This window comes from Equus caballus, chromosome 21, assembly GCF_041296265.1.
Source record: "Equus caballus isolate H_3958 breed thoroughbred chromosome 21, TB-T2T, whole genome shotgun sequence".
In the NCBI taxonomy this organism is placed as follows: Eukaryota; Metazoa; Chordata; class Mammalia; order Perissodactyla; family Equidae; genus Equus; species Equus caballus.
In genome coordinates, this window is record NC_091704.1 from 40,826,811 (window position 1) to 40,847,211 (window position 20,401).

The 20,401-nt window shown below is 36.3% G+C and overlaps 1 long non-coding RNA gene across 1 annotated transcript in view; it reads right to left on the minus strand.

The window, feature by feature from the left end:
• The window catches only part of LOC111769778 (uncharacterized), a 75,932-nt gene extending 57,370 nt beyond the window's left edge, over positions 1–18,562 (minus strand). Inside the window, exon 1 of the long non-coding RNA XR_002802598.2 lies at positions 18,429–18,562. This is a non-coding gene — a long non-coding RNA (uncharacterized lncRNA). The remainder of the gene's footprint in view (positions 1–18,428) is intronic.
• Positions 18,563–20,401: the final 1,839 nt, after the last annotated feature.

Here is a 20,401-nt window from a genome sequence, read left to right on the forward strand (position 1 = left end):
AGTTTTTTCGGAAGAAGATTGAAAAAGAAGAGCTCAGAGATGAAGGGAAAAAAATTAAAGGATGGGGCTGGCCCCGTGGCCTAGTGGTTGAGTTCGGGCGCTCCGCTGCAGGCGGCCCAGTGTTTCGTTGGTTCGAATCCTGGGCGCGGACATGGCACTGCTCGTCAAGCCACCCTGAGGCAGAGTCCCACATGCCACAACTAGAAGGACCCACAACGAAGAATATACAGCTGTGTACCGGAGGGCTTTGGGGAGAAAAAGGAAAAAAATAAAAATAAAAATAAAATAAAAAATAATTAAAGGATGGATGGAATTGAACCTAAGGCAGAAAATGGGAAGAATTGGAGTAGTTAGCAATCTAAGAAAAAGGAGTGGTCTGTAGCATCAAATGTCGCTGGGAATTTAAGTAAAATGAATAGATGATTATCTATTGGCTTTTATAAAACAGTGGTTATTAATAAGAACAATTTCTTGGGGAGAAATTGTTCTTAGAACAAATTGGGGAGTTAACTAATTTGACTGTTAAATGTATGGGGAAAAAGTAAATTGGTCATACTGAGTTTCTGTTTTCCTTTAGATTTGTGCAGGTAAAGTAATGGTTTGTGTTTTATCCTATGAATTGCATATAAAGCTGAGGAAATGGGAGCCACAGGAAGGTACTGTAGGTAAAAAATGACTGACTATCAGTGATTTCATATAATTTAACCTATTTAATGATGACTGCATATGGCAAGGCAAACAATGACAGACTTAATTTATTTTATCCCAATCCTTAATTAGGATTCCATGGGAATCCTGAAGGGCAGAGCATTATTGTCTGTGTTTGTGAGTGTGTCTATGTTTTGGGGGCGAAGGGCAGTTTGAAAAAGGCCACTCTTTTCTCATCGTTACATCCATGTGAGGACAGTAGGGAGACCCGGAGAGGGGGAGGGGAAGCTAGGATCATTTTCCTGATGGACGTGCTCTGGAACCCGAAGAACCCTAGGTTCTTCCTCAGACTGACACTAAATTTTGACAGGGAAGTGTGTGCGTTCCTGTTTCAGGGCCAGTGGTAGGATCAGCAGGTGAGCAGAGTGATTATACATACGAAAGATGGAAATTATGGGAAGTAATCAATGTGTGATTTTCCTTCTCTAAGAAGCACCTTTTCCCCTTTCTTATTCTCTTCCTTTGGGGTTCTCTCAGAAGACTGCCACTGCTGGGTTTGAGGAAGAGGGAGGGTCTGGCCTTTACTTTTAGAAGGATTCTATTTGATAATCTGGATCAGGTCCACTATCCATAATTCCCCAACATTATACAATTTTTCAGTAAGGCATTACACCTATGAAAATAAGTCTCGCAGGAAATACACCTATGAATTTGCCCTAGGAGTTTTTTGACTTAAACAAAAACACTTAAAAACTTACAAAATCAGTCTCCTGTTGAAAGCAGAAAACATAAGAAAGCTATAAAAAACCTTCTAAATTTTTCTAGAAGCAGTAGAGTTCTGAAAAGTCACATTTTTAGTGATATAATATCAGAAACATATAGATTAAATTTTACTTGATATATGTGAGAATTTATGTATAAGAAGAAGAAATGATTTTAGCAAAATGTAATTTGAGATTTTAACCATGATTGATGGTCGAGACAGTGTACAAAGGAACCTACCTATCTTCCTTCAATATATAAGAAGTTCTAGCTCAAGGCTAAATTTATATTCAGAAAAATTATATTGGTGTAAATTTAGTCTCCAGCTAAAGTTTAACTTCTGATGCGCTGGGAGCAAACAAGTGAGCAGATTTCTTTCTTGTCCCTTGGCTGAATCGGGGTCGCACCTTTGCGGGTGGTGGTGGTGTAAGTGCCTGTGGGGGAGCATGCGAGTGGGAGGGACTGTTCGCTAAGCTTTTAGACCCTCAGCTGTGTGCATAACGCCCTCTGCTGGTCACTCAACACGTGAGTCAAGAACCTTCTATACAAAATGAAGTTGAAAAATATTATCCTTGCAGCCCTAAAATAAGCATTCAATTCTAGACTGGGTATTAAACTTATTTTTCTAAGTCCAAATTATAGTATTAAAGGGACCAGGGGTCTTTCGTTTGTGATACCTAATTTGATTTATCACATAACTTTGGCTATGACTAACGCAAAGATTTATAGCATCATTATAAAAGTTTGTTATGGGGAACTACAACCTTGCAAACAAATAAAATAAGAATCAGTTATTTGAATAATAAAAATATAATGCTGAATTTTCTTTAAATATCCACTTTTCACAGGGACATTTAAAATTTTTAAATTGTTATTCTACTCATATCAAATACTTATAATAATATTTGAGCACACAATTTGGAACTACCTCTATTGGAAAAAAACAATCTAGCTCTCCACATACATTATCATAATTCTTACATGGGGCAAAGCAAAAGCCCAGGAAACCAAACTGAGGAGCTAAGACGGGTTGAGAAAGGATGTCATAGCATAGAGAAGAGATTCTTCAATGCCTCCTTCCTCAGTGAGAACTGGTTTGGGCATTGGACCAGTATTGAGGTTGCACGTGAGTAGCAAGTACTTCACACTGTGGGGTTCAGTTGGAAGCACCGATGAACATGAGTCCTATACCTGGAATCTATTCTTTCTGCATCTCTCTGCTTCCCTCTCAAGGAAGCTTGAGGCAAGGCTTCTGAATTCCCCTGTAAGGGGACAGTTGATCAGAATGTTCTCCCATTGCTTATTACAAGTATAAATCATATGTAACTCAGACACTTTTCATTAAAGACCACAAAGAAGGAGAATCTATTCTGACCCTGCCCCTCTTGAGGAAAGTATTAACTTTTTTTGTCTTTAATCATAGAAGTTAACATTGATCATAAAGCATATATTGAAGCTAGGAAAGGAGAGAGCAAGGATTAACCACTCACAGTGGCCTACAGATGACGGATCTTACTGAATGCTGTCCACCTCTCCAGTGTGCATATATAACCACTATTTCAACTGTTAAAGAATCTTCCAGTCACACAGTGGAGGGGGAAAAAGCCAGAGCAATGTCAGGCAGAATCATGAGAGAAAAACAGTACTCTAGGCTCCATTCTGACCACAAGTCCCTGGATATGGCTGCCACTGACGTGAGTGAAGGAGATTCATGCCAGTAGAAACAAAGTCAGGGTCAGGCAGATGCCTTAACACCAGTTAATAGAGTTGTGGTAGGGAAGTCAGTCACTCAGTCAATCAACATTTTCCTTTGCCTGTAGTGTAAAAACAAAATCAGATAATACTGATTATTTTTAAAGAAGAAATGAACAAGGAGAAGCTGTGATGTCCATCCTTCTAAAACCTGGGATAGGACAGGGATATATTCACACACTATGTGGTGTGGATGTGTGTGTAAATGTTTATGGGAGCATGGTTATACACACCTACACACTTGTAACAGAAACATATAAACTCATAAGCAATGTGTCCAGAAAATCTTTGGGCCTCATTTCCTTGTCTGTAAAAAGAAGAGGTTTAAGTTAGTTAGATGCAATGTCTTTTGTAAGCCCAACCTTCTATGAGTCCGTATATTCAGCCAATTTTACTTGTATATAAAAATGTTTTGGAAGAAAGAAGGGGAAATTTTGGAATTGGCAGAGTGATGAAAATCAGCCAAATCTCCCTCAAGGAAGTTTCATGAAGGAAATGGATCTTGTTTAAGTAGATGCTTATCTAAATTTGGCACCTAATACTTGAGTTATCAGAATCCAGATAACTGATAGAAATGTTTTCTTTGAATTCATTTTTCCTTTTTTTCTCAATTGGCAAGGTCTTAATAGAATTTTGAAAGAGAGGAGGAACCAGGCTTGAGAGAATTGGGATGGGTATGACCACAAAGGGAAATTACACAGTTTAACATTTTAGAGTTGGAAGGTCACTTTCATTAATAAATACGGTTTTCTACCCAGGCACAAATCCAGTCCTGAAGAGTCTTGATAAGTCTTAGGGGAAATTCACGCACAAAGTAGGATAATGTCATAGATGTTAAGTACTCAAAAATGAGTAAGATTTAACCAGATAAACACAGATGAAAAAGAAACTCTAGCAAAAGGGAACACCACGGCCAAAGGCAAAAGGATATAAAAAAGCATGGTGGTGAGGCGACATTACAGGCATTTCCATGTTATGAGAGCATTAATTGGGAGATAGGGAAAAGTAGGAAATGTGACTGAAAAGATGGTAATCATGTCACATTCTATGCCAAGCTAAGAATCTTGGCTTTACTTCATTGTCAGTAAGGGTTTTAAGCAAACTAGTGGTACAGTTAGATTTGCATTTTAAATAGAGCAACCAAGGTGCAGCATGGAGGGTGTATTTGAAGGTGGCAGGACTAGAAGCAGGCTCTTTCGCTAGCCAGGTGGTGACTCTTAAGTAGGAATCTAGGGCAAAGTAGAGGTGATAGAGGGGAAAGAGGAAATAAAGAATAGAAATTTTCGGAAAATGAAAACAGGATTTTTCAAATTGTTTGCTTTTGAAAAATGATAGAGAAGACCCTCAGATTTTTGGTTTGGGTAAACTTTAACATAGGGGAAACGACAGGGTGGTGGATGAAGGGGGACATCCTTCATCCTGAGTAAGCAGATGGCCTTGGACATGTTGAATTTGGGTTGCATGTGAGATATCCAAGTGAGTAGGCCTAATTGATGTCATGTTTAAGGGAGAAGGGGGCAAAGACAGAGAAATTGGTAATTACCATCAAAGACTGAATAGTACCTAAACACAGGGTTTGAATTATTAGGTAAGATTGAGTTTAAATTTAATAGAATTTAATTTGTATTTATTTATTTTTTTTGTCATTACCCAATAGATAAGTTTATGAAAAGATCAGGCAAATCATAGGCAAAACATACACCTTTTATTTTTTGGTACCTGTGAATTTTGTGAGCAATTTGATTGCCCCTACTACTTAGTAAAAGCATTTAGCACGTTGTAAATGGTCAAGTAATGGTGACTATGAGTAGTATCATAAGTTAGGATTTAACATCAACTTGGGATTGGAGGAAAAAAACTGGGATGTAACAATTCTTGTTTCTTCCAAAATCAGAGTCCATAAAATGCCATGTGCAAATTCTGCAAATAATTCATGTTCTCATAATTAGGTGTTTGGTGGAGTGAGAATGAGAAGAACAGCCAGACCTGGGGTAAGAAGGGAGGACATTTCTGAAACAGATGGATTTAGTTGTTTTCAAAAGCATTACAAAGAAGCAAATGGAGAAAGTCTGGAAAAGCAGGTGGGGACAAATTGAAAAAGGATTCATGTGAAGCCAAGGAGCGTGGACTCGATCTTGGAGGCAGTGACTGTTTAAGCATGAAGAGACTTGAACAGATGTGAGTTCTTCTGATTTTGATTACGGCATCTGCGTGAAGAAACATCGAAGCGTGGAGAAGTTATAGTCATAGAGGAGCAGTTAAGGGCCAAGGTGACAGGAACGGAGTGGGGGTGTGATGGAGGAAAAAGCTATGACAACGGTTGTCTGACTTGAGGTAGGGATTGTGGAAGACAGATTTATCTGCAATAATCTGAGACTTCTACCTTGAGATACAATGGGCTTTTCATGGTGTATATTTACTTCACTTTCCTCAAACTTTGCAGTGAAATATTTAATCTATTCTTTTTCCTATGAGATAGGTTAATGATTGGCACTTTTAATCTCTGTGTTCCTCATTACTAGATAAGTAAACTCAAATCATATCATTGTTCTCATTGATTTTCCCTTACAATATTAATTTTGAACTAAATATTGTTCTCCTCAGCATATGATACTTATTATTGGTTTTTTATCATCTTTGATTCCATTAACATCATAGGTGACACTTTTCTTTTGGTTGCGATGCTTACATTTATTAATATTTGTTTAATGCAGATACGTTCCATAGTGACTCTGAGTGAAAGTTAGCAATATTGGGAACCAGCCCTGATGGCCCGGGGTTAAAGTTCAGCCCCCTCCACTTTGGTAGCCCAGGTGCTGGGGTGCAAAATCATCCCACTCATCTGTCAGTAGCCATGATGTAGCAGCTCACATACAAGAACTAGAAGGACTTACAACTGGAATATTCAGCTATGTACTGGGGCTTTGGGGAGGAAAAAAAAAAAAACGAGAGAAAGATTGGCAACAGATGTTAGCTCAGGGCGAAACTTCCCAGCAAAAAATAGTTAGCAATATTGGAATAATTAAGAGTTTTAAAATAAACACACTCTATAAGTAGTGATTGTATGGAACTGCTATAAGGGTGCATGATTTGCTTTTTATTCACTGATTTTTTGAAATTTTATAATCTAGATTTAGACAGATTCTGTTGACTGAATTCGGCTTACACGGTCGTGTTTCTCACTGTTTGAAGTCTAAGTGGCTCTGATATATATATATATATATATATTTCATACATACATACCAGTTTCACATTATGGATAACAGCCCAGTAATTTCCTTCACCTTCTGGAATTCCCCAAATAGCCTGACAAAAAGTCTTGCTCCAATGTTTGTATAGCCTTTAAACAGAGTTCCATTTTAAATTGGGGTTAAATGCTTTTCAAGCACAAATATTCTTTAGTCATGCAAAACCCATTTTTCAATGAATTCCCTAGAGAAGCAGTTCTTAAACTTTTTGTCTCCAAACTTCTTCATGCTTTTTACATTTTTTCAGTGCACATTTTTAATGGTTGACTCAATAAAAGATAGCTGAATTTTCCTATCTGCTCTACATTCAATCTGTTTTAATATGTTGTTTCGTTTAAGTACAGGGAAAAACATCTGGCTTTACACAGATATACAGCTGAAAAAGGGTAATGCATTTTAATAGACTTTTCAGATAACTGTGTATATCCTTTCATACAATACCAACACTTGACAAGGAGTAGTTTCTCGAAGATTAGTTGCAATGCGGAATCTGAAAACATCACGCTATACTTTCCATACTCTGTTAGGTGAAAATCCATCAGACTATCTTGCACTCTGAGTGGATCTTTTATCCATGCATGATTCAGTCACAGCATGCTTTGGTCATTTGGAAAATATTGGTTGACTGAGTTATGAAGATCTTCCAAATGTGGATTTCATGATTAAATATCATCATATGTCATGTAGCCTCTGGAAATCTCCACTGTACACTTGAGTGAGAGTGGGTGTGAAAAAGGCAAAAAATGTTTGACTGTGATAGGAGAACCTCTGTAAAGGTTTAGGAACCCCTAAGGGTTTGTGGACCACACTTTGAGAATTAATATTCTACAAAAATTGGCTTCCTTTTAAAAACGAAATGAAACTTGGCAAAGTTTTATCTTTGGCTCATCTAGCTTCTCTCTTTTCTTGCCATTTACTAATAAAATGAAAATAATAGATGTTATTAGGTTTAGGAAGCCTACTGGAAGATATCTATGAAAGTCGAGTGCATGTGCCCATGCGTGCGTTCCATTTCTCATGATCAAATACCTCATGATTCTTGCATGAATGAGTCAAATCACCTAAGTTATACACACTCTCATTTCATCACAGCAAGCCTAATAAGTATTATTATTCACGTGTTCTTACAATCATATGTGAGAGATCTACTGTGTAAGAAAATAATTTTCTTTAAAAATATGGGAAATATAGAGAATTCAATAGCCTATGTGCAGAGAATAAACATGAAAGAACTAGGACAAAATGTATAATTATGACTCCTTTAAATCTTTTAGCCCTTTAGACTGTAATCTAACTTGGATATAATTGACATGGGCATAGTTAAATTCCATTTTTTAATTCCTTTCCTTTGGAGACTAACTATGAGCTCCGTACTGAATAGGGTACGATAAGTTTCAATTGTCTAATATCTTATTTAATTCTTAGACAAATATAGAGCATTTACTAAGTATCAGTTGGCACATAATGTTAAATAAACTAATCATTCCAGGAAACTAGCTATTCATTTTGGTCCTTTATTGATTAGCTTATATGCAAATATTGAATGATTTTTAAAAGCATACCCACATGTATAGGAACTGAATTATTAAATGAGATTTTTTCTCTCTCTGAAGGGAAACAACAGGTATAAAGTATGTATGCCTGGTTTTTGGTTTACTGTTCTGAAAACAAGAGACTCATATATTCATTACTAAAGAAGTAAATTTATCAAACTGGGGAGAAAAATGTTTTCTATAGTTTTCAGATGGGGTCTATTTAAAGCAAGACCTCATTTCTTGCGTAGTCTTTTAGAAAACATTATATTTTAAACTGCATAGATCTTCCCAAAAGTTTTGAGACTCATTTAATCTAGTGATTTGCAGACTTTTGGAGTTCCTGGACAATAAAATGCACTTTGATACAAAAGAAAAAAAGAATTAATTTTATTGCTGACTCCTTATTTTGCCAAAAAGGACATTAAAAACTAACAAAACGAGAAGCAAACAAAAACCTATTGCATATTACTACCATTAATCATAATGTAAAGAACTTCTTAATACCAAAAATGCAAAAAGACAGTATTAGATGTATGGAAAATTCGATATATTTTCTTTATTTCTCTCAGCTCTATACAAACCTTATTATGAGAACTACTCCTGGTGTTTGTAAATCACTGATCTAATGCTCTATGTAACTAATCCAGATAATGAAATGCCTTCTACTTTAAAAGATCATTAGGGAAAGCTTTCTAGAACAGGTAAATCTTTGACAAAAGGAAAAGAAATTAATTTTTAATTTTTTTCCCATTTTTCTCCTGCCCTTCAATTCTTTCTTTGGATGAGGGGGAAAAGGTAAAAATATTTTGCAATTATTCATCTTCACAAATGCTTATTTTTATTTCTGGAACATTCTTGTGCTTTTTGTGTCCTTGGCAAACTCCCATGCATCCTCAGGTACTCAGCTCATGTATCACCTTCTCTAAAAAGCCTTCTTTCCTCTCCTTCATATTAGTTGCCTCTCTTCTCAGCAAGTTGTGTATAGCTACATAACAGCAATTACACTAAGTTGTCATGATCTGTTATTCCTATCTGATAGCTTCTGACAGTAGTTGTCAGATGCAGCCAATTTATGTTTATTGTAATTTTTTAATATATTCAGCTTTAATTTTACATCTTATTTGGTGATTTCTGTTTATCTAGCTTTTCTCATGTTTTTTTTTTTTTTCTCCTTTCCTGCTTTCTTTTGGAATGACTAAATTTTTAAAATGCTATTTCCTCCTTTATTAGCTTGAAGTTATAAACTATTATTGTTTTGTTGATTATCTAGACAGCATAATTTACAAAGTCTAAATTTAATTCATTTCTCCCCTCTTACAAATTACAAGCTTTCTGGAATGCTGTCTTCATAAATGTTAAGAAGGGAGTACACCATATTAGTTTTATCTTGTATTTTAACATCCATGATTAATCATTACTATTTATTGCTATTATTATTTTACAAAAAAGCCGTTTTTTGCTATTTCCCATGATTTTACAAATCATATTGCTTATCTTTTTTTTAAATATATTATTCCTTTCTCTTTGCTTTCATTCCTTTCTTCTTCAAGGTTATTTTTGTTTGGTTGAAAAGCGTTTATTTTATCTCTATTACTTAAAAATAATTTCAAAGTACATATGTTTCTAGTTAGTCAACTATTTTCTATTTGTTCTTAGAGGTATTACTCTACTTGTTCCCAGCTTTCATTTTATGCCAAGATGACAAATATAAGTCCGTCTTTTATTTTTTCTTTCTCTTTTGCTCTTTTTAGAATTTCCATGTTCTTAGTATTCTTCAGATTCACAGAAATGTGCTTAGAAATACGTGTTATTGTATATATCCTACTTGGGATTCACTCTGCTTTAAGAATCTGAAGACTCTTGTCTTGCAGCCATTCTGCAATGCTCTCAGTCATCAATCCCTTTGAATATTGAATTTCCCCGTTGTCTCTATCTCTGTTTTCTCATTTCCAGAACTCCAATGACACCTTTATTAGGTCTTCCCTTATCTTCCATTTAATACTTTCCATGTTTTTATCTTTATCTTTTTCTGTTCCCTCTGAACTTATTATTCTTTCTCCAGCTACATCTTATCTGCCATCTGACCTATCTAGTACATTTCACATTAAAGTCATCATATTATTATTTTAGAACTAGAATCTCTATTTTGTTTGTTTTCAAACCTGGTCTTTTATAGAGTAATAAACAAATGAAGAAGAGAAACAAGCATAGTGTTTAGACCCTGAGGACCCCCCAAACTCATTACTGGTTTGTGCCTGAAGGAACACTAGAGTATGGTGGTGGTGGTAGTGGTAGAGTGGTGGACAGAGGAGGATAGATCAGTTGTGAACAATAAAAACACAAGCCCTGGTTTTATGCATTACCAGAGAGGGTGGCCAGAGCCAAATAAGATGATGATGGGGGTTTCCATGTGGTCTCTAATAAATTTTATGTGTGAGCAAACTTGAAGAATTCTCTAATGAATGCCCAGAAATAACCCTGAAGGGTGGCATTTACAGGGAAATGATGGTCTCACAGTAGCAGGCAGGAGTGAAAGTTAGTGGGTAGGGTATTACTATTAATATGTGCTTATTTAAAACTCCAGTTATCATGGTCTGGGAAAAAAAGTTATAAAACAACACTTAAGAGAAGTTTGGAGAGTGACTCTGGACAGTAACATTAACACTGCTAGAGGAACAACAAACTAGTCTCAACAATTTGTGAACCTGTTAAGAGGGATATTTTGTTATTAGCTTATTAATATGATTTCACTGATTTCATTGGTGATGGAATCCTGGCTGAATCTTTAATCTCCTATACAGAGACCTCATCTTCCTAAACCTCCCCTCACCCTCACCATGCCACAGTGGCAATCAATAGTGAAATACTCAATCAAATAGCTATTGTTGATATGTAATACACTATAAAATTGATTTGACTATTTCAGCTGAATCACTGGTGATTTTTTCCACAGACAAACTCATCATGACATTGCTGTATACATATATACTGGAGCATAGATCTATATGTAGATTCTAAGGAAATTTTCTCTCTCTCTATATATTGCATTTAGGTTACCTATGAAAGGAGAATTAAGTCAATGAGCAAAGTAGGTTTGGGAAAAATGATATTCATAGAATAGTTATGTACTGATCAAATGAATATTAAAAAAATGTTTCTATCAGCCTGAAATCTTGCCTAGGCAGGGATTTGCATCTGTATACAGAAGTTAGAGAAGTTTTGGGTTGGCTTTGCCAATATCCATAGGTAAGAACTTCTAGGACTTATTCTTTCCGTGAAGGAAATTCAATAACATTTAGCAATTCAACTAAACAAAGATTGGTAGATAAGTTCTTTTTGTGCTGAGTCCCTCTAGTCTGCCCCTTTGTCACATAATCTTCAAAAGCACTCACTCATCATTGATTAATTTCCTGGAAAAGGCATTAGTCCTCTATCTCCTGTTTTCCAAATGGATAGGATTCTTCATATTACTATGAATTATCCTACATGTGTTGCAGTGTATTTTGTTTCATGTAATGCAACATGGAATGTTAAATTATCTCCAATAAACAATAAAACTCAGGTATCAAATGTATAATTTCATATGCAGAACAATGTTTAATAAAACTGAGCGCCACAGGTTTGTCTGAAAGACTTATTACGATCCAGTGGAATCTTTCAAACCACTGGTAAAACTTGAAGTTCAATGACAATCAAATGACTGAGTAAAATAAACAAAAGATGAGGGAAAGGACAATAGCAAATTGAATAGTTTAACATCCTGGGTCAAATTTGAATACAGTAATGCTAAGTTTTTTCTTTAGCGCTAAAAATGGTATCTTGTGTATTTTTCTTCTTTTTTTTTAAATGAATTCTTTAAGAAGGTACATTTACTTAGTGCTCATGAACTACTTTTGGCTAAAGATACATGCCATGTTTGGGGTCATTTAGGATTGTCATACTCCAGTCAGACAGCTTCCTTCTTCCTCTTATCGCCAGCCATCCTCTATTCTTTCTGTGGTGTTTACCAATGTGGTTAGAAGCAATTATTTAGAATTTCTTGCCTATGTTTTGCTTCCTGGTTGAATTTAATTTGTTACTGGTATTACATAGTGAACACCCCCAATCAAACTGCCTTGAAGTAGCAACAGAAAAGGCTTTTACATTTATTTGTGAGAGTTGATTAGGCCAACCCTTTCCCGTCTACCAAACACTTATTCATCATTGTTTCTGCTCACATTCATTCCTATACTTTAACACCTCTTTGTTTTCCCAGTTGTCTGTGGGCCTCCCTTTCTCTGAGCACAGAGGTTCTCATTTCAGTATTCATTTATTAATCCATTCATTCAAGCAAACCAATATTAATTGAATGCATATTATGTTCTAAGCATAAAGATACAGTGATGGAAAAGACAGATATGGTCCTTGTCCCCAGAGGGCTTTCTGATTCAGACAACTCAGTATTATAATTTTTAGATACCATGATTGAGATGATGTGAATGCACACAGTACAAACATTTAAACAGCCTAGGAAGAGCCAAGAAGTCTTCCTGTTGTACGTGACCACCAGGATAACTAGGTAGAAGGATAAGTAGAAGTTACTTATAAGTTCACAAGGCAAAAGGCATCAGGTGAAACTAAAAGAATGTTCCCAGTAGTTGAAACAAGCTATGGGAAGGCTATGAAATAAAAAAGAATATGGTAGGTTTGAGGAAGGAATTTGGTAGGACTGGGAATAAAGTGCATGAGAGAAGATGTTAAGAACAACAGGTGAAGATCTAGGATTTAAGATTAATTAATTTATTTGTTTTATTTATTTTTCGCTTGAGGAAGATTGTCACTGAGCTGAGATCCACGCCAATCTTTCTCTATTTTACATGGGATGCTGCCACAGCGTGGCTTGATGAGAGGTGCTCAGTCCATGCCCAGAATCTGAACCTGTGAACCCTGGGCCACCAAAATGGAGCTTGTGAACTTAACCACTATGTCACAGGACCAGCCCCTATGTATATATATATATATATTTTTTTCATTTATAAAGAGTTTACCATTTTAAAGAGACTCTATCCTAAGAGCTGGGAGAAGATATTGAAATGTTTTAAGCAGTATACTGGTAGAAACTATTTGATCTTTAAGAACAGTAATCAGGCTGCAATGTGTAAAGTGATTGGAGGAGCCATTACCAGAAGTAAGGTGATTAGACTATCAAGAGTCCAGGCAAAAAATGACAGAGGCTGGAGTTAGGCCAGTGGAAATGGAGAGGAGGGGAGAGTAGGAGTAATATTTAAATATTTAAGGAATAACATCCACAAGATAAGTAGGCAAGAAGGAAGCAGTCAAAGATGATAGCCAGATTTTTGTCTCAGAAAACTGAATGAATGGACAATTTATCAATTGTCATAGAGAACAATGAAGAAGCACAATTGGAGGGCATGGAAATGTATAAATACAAATTTGGTAATATTGATTTTTAGTTGCCAGTGGGCTACTTTAGCGGAGCTCATGGATCAGAATCTCAAGACACATCTCAGTGTTGAAGAGACATGTTGGCATTAACCAATGCACATGCCACTAAATATAGAGGCTGAATGAGGTGAGATGCCTCCTGGGGTTTGTGGAGTAAGGGAAAATAGGTTTAGGATTGACCCTCAAGGGACACCAATATTTAATGGATGGAAAGAGGAAAAATATTAAAGATAATTTGGGATAGGGCAGTCAAGAAGGAAGGACAAAAGTCTCAGTGAGAGGAGATTAAATTGTTTCAAGAATAAGGCAGGGATAACACCATGTGTTGTACTAAAATAAGACCTAAAAGTATTTCATGAGTATAAATCAGTTCAATTTTTCTTTCTTAGGGAGAAAGCACTGTTATTGAAGTGCAAGTGGCACTGTTCAATTTCAAGAGTAAAAGTGTAAAATTCACACAGAACCTAAGACAATATTATCCATTCAATAGATGTTTAAAATATTATTTCTACCAGCAATGTGTAAGAGTTCCAGTTCTTTCTTGTTATCACCTGATATGGTCAGTCTCTTTAATTTAAGCTGTTCTAATAGATGTGTAGTAGTACTCATTGGGGTTTTAATTTACATTTCCCTAATGACTAATCATATTGACCATTTTTCATGTGCATATTTACTATCCAAATATCTTCTTTGGTGACGCGTCTGTTTAAATATTTCATTCACTTTATTTATTGAGTTGTTTGTTTCTTATTGAATTTTGAGAGTTTATATATTCAGTGTATGTCATTTATCAGATATATGATTTGCAAATATCTTCTTCCAATCTGTGGATTATCTTTTTATTCTCTTAACAATATCTTTTGAAGATCAGTTTTAAACTTTGATGAAATTAAATTTATTAGTTTTTAAAAGTTTACGGATCATGGTTTTGATGTTGTATCTAAGAAATTTTTGGCTGACATGTTAGTGGTAATGTAACATGACACAATCACTTTGGAAACCAGTTTGACAATGTCTTAAACATTTAAACACTCACCTACCATATGATCCAGCCATTCCACTCCCAAGTGTTTACCTAAGACAAATGAAAGTGCATGTCCACATGAAGACTTGCATGTGAACACTCATAGCAACTTTGTTTGTAATAGCCCAAAACTGGAAATAACCCAAATATCCATCAACAGTTGAATGGATCGACAAATTGTGGCATGTCCATACAATGGAATATTACCCACCAATAAAAAGGAACAAATTATTGATACATGTACCAACAGGGTGAATATTAAAATAATTACATGGAGTGAAAGAAGCCAGACAAAAATTTGTATGATTTCATTTATATAAAATTCTATACAGTGTAAACTAATCTAACAGAAAGAAGATAAGAGGTTTCTTGGAGAGAGGGGGTGGGACCAGAGAGGGATGGGGGGATGATTATAAAGATGCATAAGGAAATTTGGGAGGATGATCAAATATGTTTATAGTCTTGACTGTGGTGATGTTTTCCTTGGTGTATTCATAGGTCTAAAATTGTACATGTACAGTTTATTGTTTGTCAATGAAATCTCAACAAAGCTGTCAAATATTACTTTTACACTCCAACATCACAAATACACCAACTGAACTGAAAAAAGTAAAAATACGCAAAGCCACACTGCCCATTCTTGTGATTTGATCAGATTGTTTACTTGAAATCAAAACATCACCAGTTTCATGAATTTGTCCAGTAATTTTTCACTTGGGGTAAGAGAACTCTGAGAACTGATAAACAAGCCTTGAGAATGTGGTGGCAAGTTGCAAAATGTGTACCTTCTGCCTTAAACTCTCACACACCAAGTTGAAATCACTGCCTTCAACAAAAAAATACTCCCTAGTTTCAAATTAAACTTCCAGGAAACAATATTAAATATACTTTTTTTTTTTCTGGATAAAGATCTGTTTTTTATGGATTTTGAAAATTGATTTTTTTTCTTACTATGTTTTGTTTTCTAATAAAATTTTCCCAGAAACAGATGTCTTAACAAAATCAGCTATTGGAAACACTTGAAAAATGACTTCACATCTGCAACTTCTAAAACATATTTTAACATTTCACAACTCTTTTGAGTCCTTTGATTTCTTGAATGGAGTGTTTTTAAAAGAAACTTCAGCTCAGTTTTTTTTCATTTTTAACATTCATTGTGACCTTAGCACTTCCAATGCCTTTTTTAAAAGATTTGTCACATTTTTTTCCTTTTGATTCCAGACATATAATTTAAAAATATTAAATTGCCAAAGTGTATTTTGCACCATGGGCTTGAATTTATTTTATGTTCAAGCAAAAAATAATCATTATTTCTCTGACTAAAACTTTTTAACAGTTTTGCATAAAGTAAACAATTCTCTCCCTGGTCCTGAGGGATTGTGATGAGGAGGAGTAAATAAAGGAAATCAATCTTTTCCTCTATGTCCGCCCTTATACCAAGCCCAGGCCCCTGTGGGAAGATTTATAGAAGAGATGTGAATACTTTCATCCCTGGACCTCCAGTGGAGAAGGCTGCGTGTCCTTCAGAGAAACCCGGCCTTTGTTCCATACAGCAAGGAGTTATAGGATGGAGGTAGGATGACCGTATATTCCTGTTTGCCTGGAACAGTCTTAGTTTACACTTGACTTTCGGGGGATAATTATCAGTAATTGTCCCTTTTTCTCTCAAGATTATCCTGGTTTGAATGATGGAGTAGCCCAGCCTGATCTCCTTCACTGGGCTGGTTCACCTAGCCCACTGTAGTCACAAGGCTGTTTGCTAAAAACTCACAGCTGGTCCTTCCCAGGAGAATTGACCTCAGCTGAATCAGATTCAGTATTACAGAGGAGGTTATGCTCCACTTCCCTACTCTCTACCCGCTGTCAGCCTGAGGCTGAAACTGATTAATGAGGCCGGGTTGACTCCCTTGTTCAAGGTAGGTGGGGGGTGGCCCAGTAGTATAGTGGTTAGATTCAGTACACTCCACTTCAGCTGCATGGGGGTTCAAATCCAATGCATGACTTACACCATTTATCAAGCCATGCAGTGGAGGCATCCCACATACAAAACAGAGGAAGATGGGCATAGATGTTAGCTCAGGGACAATCTTCCTCACCAAGAAATAAAAAAGAAAAGGTAAGACCAACTCTATGATGCAATTTGTGCTGCAAACTCCCCATGGAATCAGAAAAGCAGTTTCTAGCTAAAACCACTTCCTACGTGGTTTTGGTTGTTTTCTACCTTATATTGCTTCACTTACTTCCTTTCTCCTGAGAATTCTTGATCAATAAATTATTTATACAAGAATCTCCAGCGGTGCTTCTAGAGAAGTTCACCAAGATAGTGCTGGAGTTGGTGCCAGGAAGCAGGCTTTAAGGATGGGACTCTAGAGTTAGATAACTCACTGGCTGGGAGACAGTGAGAGCCCACCCACTGGTAGTAGGTGGAGAGCTGATAGTCTGTGGCTTGCTTCGGCTTAGTGATTGCTAAAACTTTCACCTGTGGTGAACCTAGATAAGATAAGTGGAAGAACATATCAACGTCTATGATATTCGAGAAGTATAGGGAAACTAGTAACTGTAAGTGTTATTGGCATTGAGTAGCTATTTCTAAACACCATTTGTGTGTTGGAAAGAGAAATGACAGGCTCAATCTATTTATCATGAATTTAAAGCAAAGTATGAAAGTTAGAGAATCTACTTGGTAGTATTTAGAGAGACTAATCTTTTGAAGCCAGAGCTGAAAACAAGACACAGTACTTGACTATAAAAGAGGCAAATCTACTCTCATCTTACGAAAGTGTCCTTCACCAGTCACGGCTGTGACAGAGAGCAAGTATGATCCTGAGACTTGAATGGGCCATATTTGGCCAAGATGCACTTGAAATCCTCGAATCCCCTGATTGCCCGAACCATCCAGATCTGCAAAATTGCCCTTGTTTGAAGATAAGATCTCCTTCACTTAAAGACCATTCAGAGTCCCCCAGTGAGGTAAGTGCCTTACAAGACAATGTTCTTCTTCAGCATCTACCTTCATACACTCCCATGACCACCAGGATCCATAACTAGGGTCAAATCTCAGGATGATCCGACTAGGAAAGTGTCAGGTCTGATAGGGAAGAAGAAAAATTATACACCAAAGAAACTGTAAAATCTGGCTAGCATGGACTGGCAAGAAACTCAGCTGTCAACATAATCATATTAATCGTTGTGATTTTGGAAGTGTAAAGGAAAGCGTGGTTAAACAAACGAACTTCAGGGTATCTAAAGATTACTCATGTTTTGCACTGTTTTTACTACAGTGTTTTGTTTCCATTTTAGCAACAGTATTTTTACATTTCCCAATTGTGACTTAGACAAAGTAAACTTCCAAGTCACTTTTAAGATCTTACCAGTAAATGAAAAATTTAAACATAGTAATCTATTTGATAACTTTAGTTATATTTTTATCAATGCCTATTAAAAATGAAAATTACTTTATTCAAAGGAAATCGTAGTTAAATATAATTTTATGTCTGAGTATATTCTCCCAATATTCTATTATTTTAATATTCTGAAGTTATTTTAATCATATCAAATTTGAAGAAACTTTAATTCATAATTTGTAATTGCTCTGAGGTCCTGAAATCTGGAACCAATTAAGGGGTCTCTTTTCCAGGATCATAGTCAACATATTTTCAAGAAGATCCCTGAAGGTTAGGACTATATAATCAGATTTTCATAAACTGTGTCCACCTGATAGAGAAAATAATCTGATATATTTTTAATTTGATTCAAAAAGTATTTAGCTGAATGCTAAACATATTATCTCCATATATATTTCTACAGAGTGGTGCCAGATAATCATTTTATGGATAAAGAAAAAATTTAAAATATTTCTTGACTAAGACAGCCCCATTTGGTCTAGAAAGTTCAGGTGGAAAGTTCAGACGGTGGTTGCGTGCTTTGTGTGCAGATTGATATATTAAGGCATAGAGATAGGAGGAGAGAACAGCATATAGGCCATTACTGTGGACCTTTCCCATGAAGAGTCACCTTTTAAAGCAGTAAAAGCTGTGAGAACCTCTTCAGCCTGCTTGACAGTACAGTAGTCCCCTTATCTGAGGTTTCACCTTCCACTGTTTCAGTTACTCCTGGTCAGTCCAGAAGCAGGTGATCCTTCTTCTGACCAGTCCTCTACAGGTCAATAGTAGCCAAACACTATGTCACAATGCTTATGTCCTTCACCTCACTTTGTCTCATCACATAGGCATATCATCATCTCACATCATCACAAGAAGAAGGATGAGTAAAGCACAACAAAATATTTTGAGAGAGAGACCACATTCACATAACTTTTATTACAGTATATTGTTATAATTGTTCTATTTTATTATTAGTTATTGTTGTTCATCTCTTACTGAGCTTAATTTATAAATTAAACTTTACCATAGATGTGTATGCATAGGAAAAAACATAGTATAAATAGCGTTCAGTACTATCCACAGTTTCAGGCATCCACTGGGGGTCTTGGAATGTATGCCCCATAGATAAGGGGGGGTGCGACTCTAGTGATCGTCCATCTATGATCCTTGATTCCTAGGGCTTCTTCAGCAGAATGTCAGTGGTCATATCAGTTATAAAGACAAGGCAAGAGGCAAGGCTCTAGGCTCCTCACTCTATATTCAATGCGAGCTTCCTTTTTATCTACTGTATACATTGGGCTTCTAAATAGGATTACATTTGAAGAGGAAATAATTACATTTGAAAATTATTGCCTTAGTTGACAGCTGGTTGAGAGAAAGATGATTATAGATTTTTGTCCTAACTGATTTTATCTGCTAAGGTGGGTCTTTTGTTTGGAGGAGCAAGTTACCTCATCACCACACCTTAGTATCACTTTCGAGGACCCCTGTGTTGTATCTGTCTTTGCTTTATCTTCTACTACTTTCTGTTGCGAACCTTCTGCTTTTTGTCAAGTTGGTGTCCTGACTACCCATTGCCAAACCCGTGCTTACTGTCAACTCTGAAATCCTGCCTGCACTGATGTTCTCACGTGGAGCCCCTTCCAGGTCACACAGGTCACTTTCTTCTTGATAGCCTATCACATATATTTCCAATACTACCTATATCCAATGATCCACCATTTTCATATATTGCTTTCTTAATTTTAATTAAAGAGCAGCATGCTGGGGCCAGCCCAGTGGCGCAGCCGTTAAGTTCACACCTTCTGCTTCTCTATAGCCTGGAGTTGGCTGGTTCCGATCCTGGGCGCGGACATGGCACCGCTTGGCAAAAGCCATGCTATGGTAGGTGTCCCATGTATAAAGTAGAGTGAGATGGGCATGGATGATAGCTCAGGGCCAGTCTTCCTCAGCAAAAAGAGGAGGATTGGCAGCAGTCAGCTCAGGGCTAATCTTCGCACCCCCCCGCCAAAAAAAAAAAAAAAGAGCAGCCGTGCTTTGTCATGTAGACTAGTGTACCCAGAGCAGACACTAAATAGGTAAATATTGATTGGTTGATTACTGTATTACACCTCTTTCAGTTTATTCTGAGACCCTTGCTTCATAAATTAGGTTAGTAGATCTCTCTTTTTAAAAACTAAATGCTAATTTTGAAAACATATCAAGGTTACAGAAGAGCTGAAAGTACAGCACAAGAACTTTTAATCTGAACTATTTGAGGAAAAGTTGCCAACCTGATATCCAATCACCTCTAAATATTCTAGTGTGTATTTCTTACAAAGGTGTTCTCCTACATAATCATAATGCAACCACAAACATTAGGAAATTGACACTGATACACTTCTACCATTTAAACCTTAGATCCCATTCCAGTTTTGCCAATTGTCTCAATATTGTCTTTTTTAGCAAAGGTTCCAGTTCAGAATCATGTGCTGTATGTTGTTTTCATGTCCCTTTGTCTTTATGACACTTTAGAAGATTATAGTCCTATTACTTTGCAAACCGTCTGTCAATTTGGGTTTGTCTGAAGTTTCCTCATGATTTGATTCAAGTTATGCATCTTTG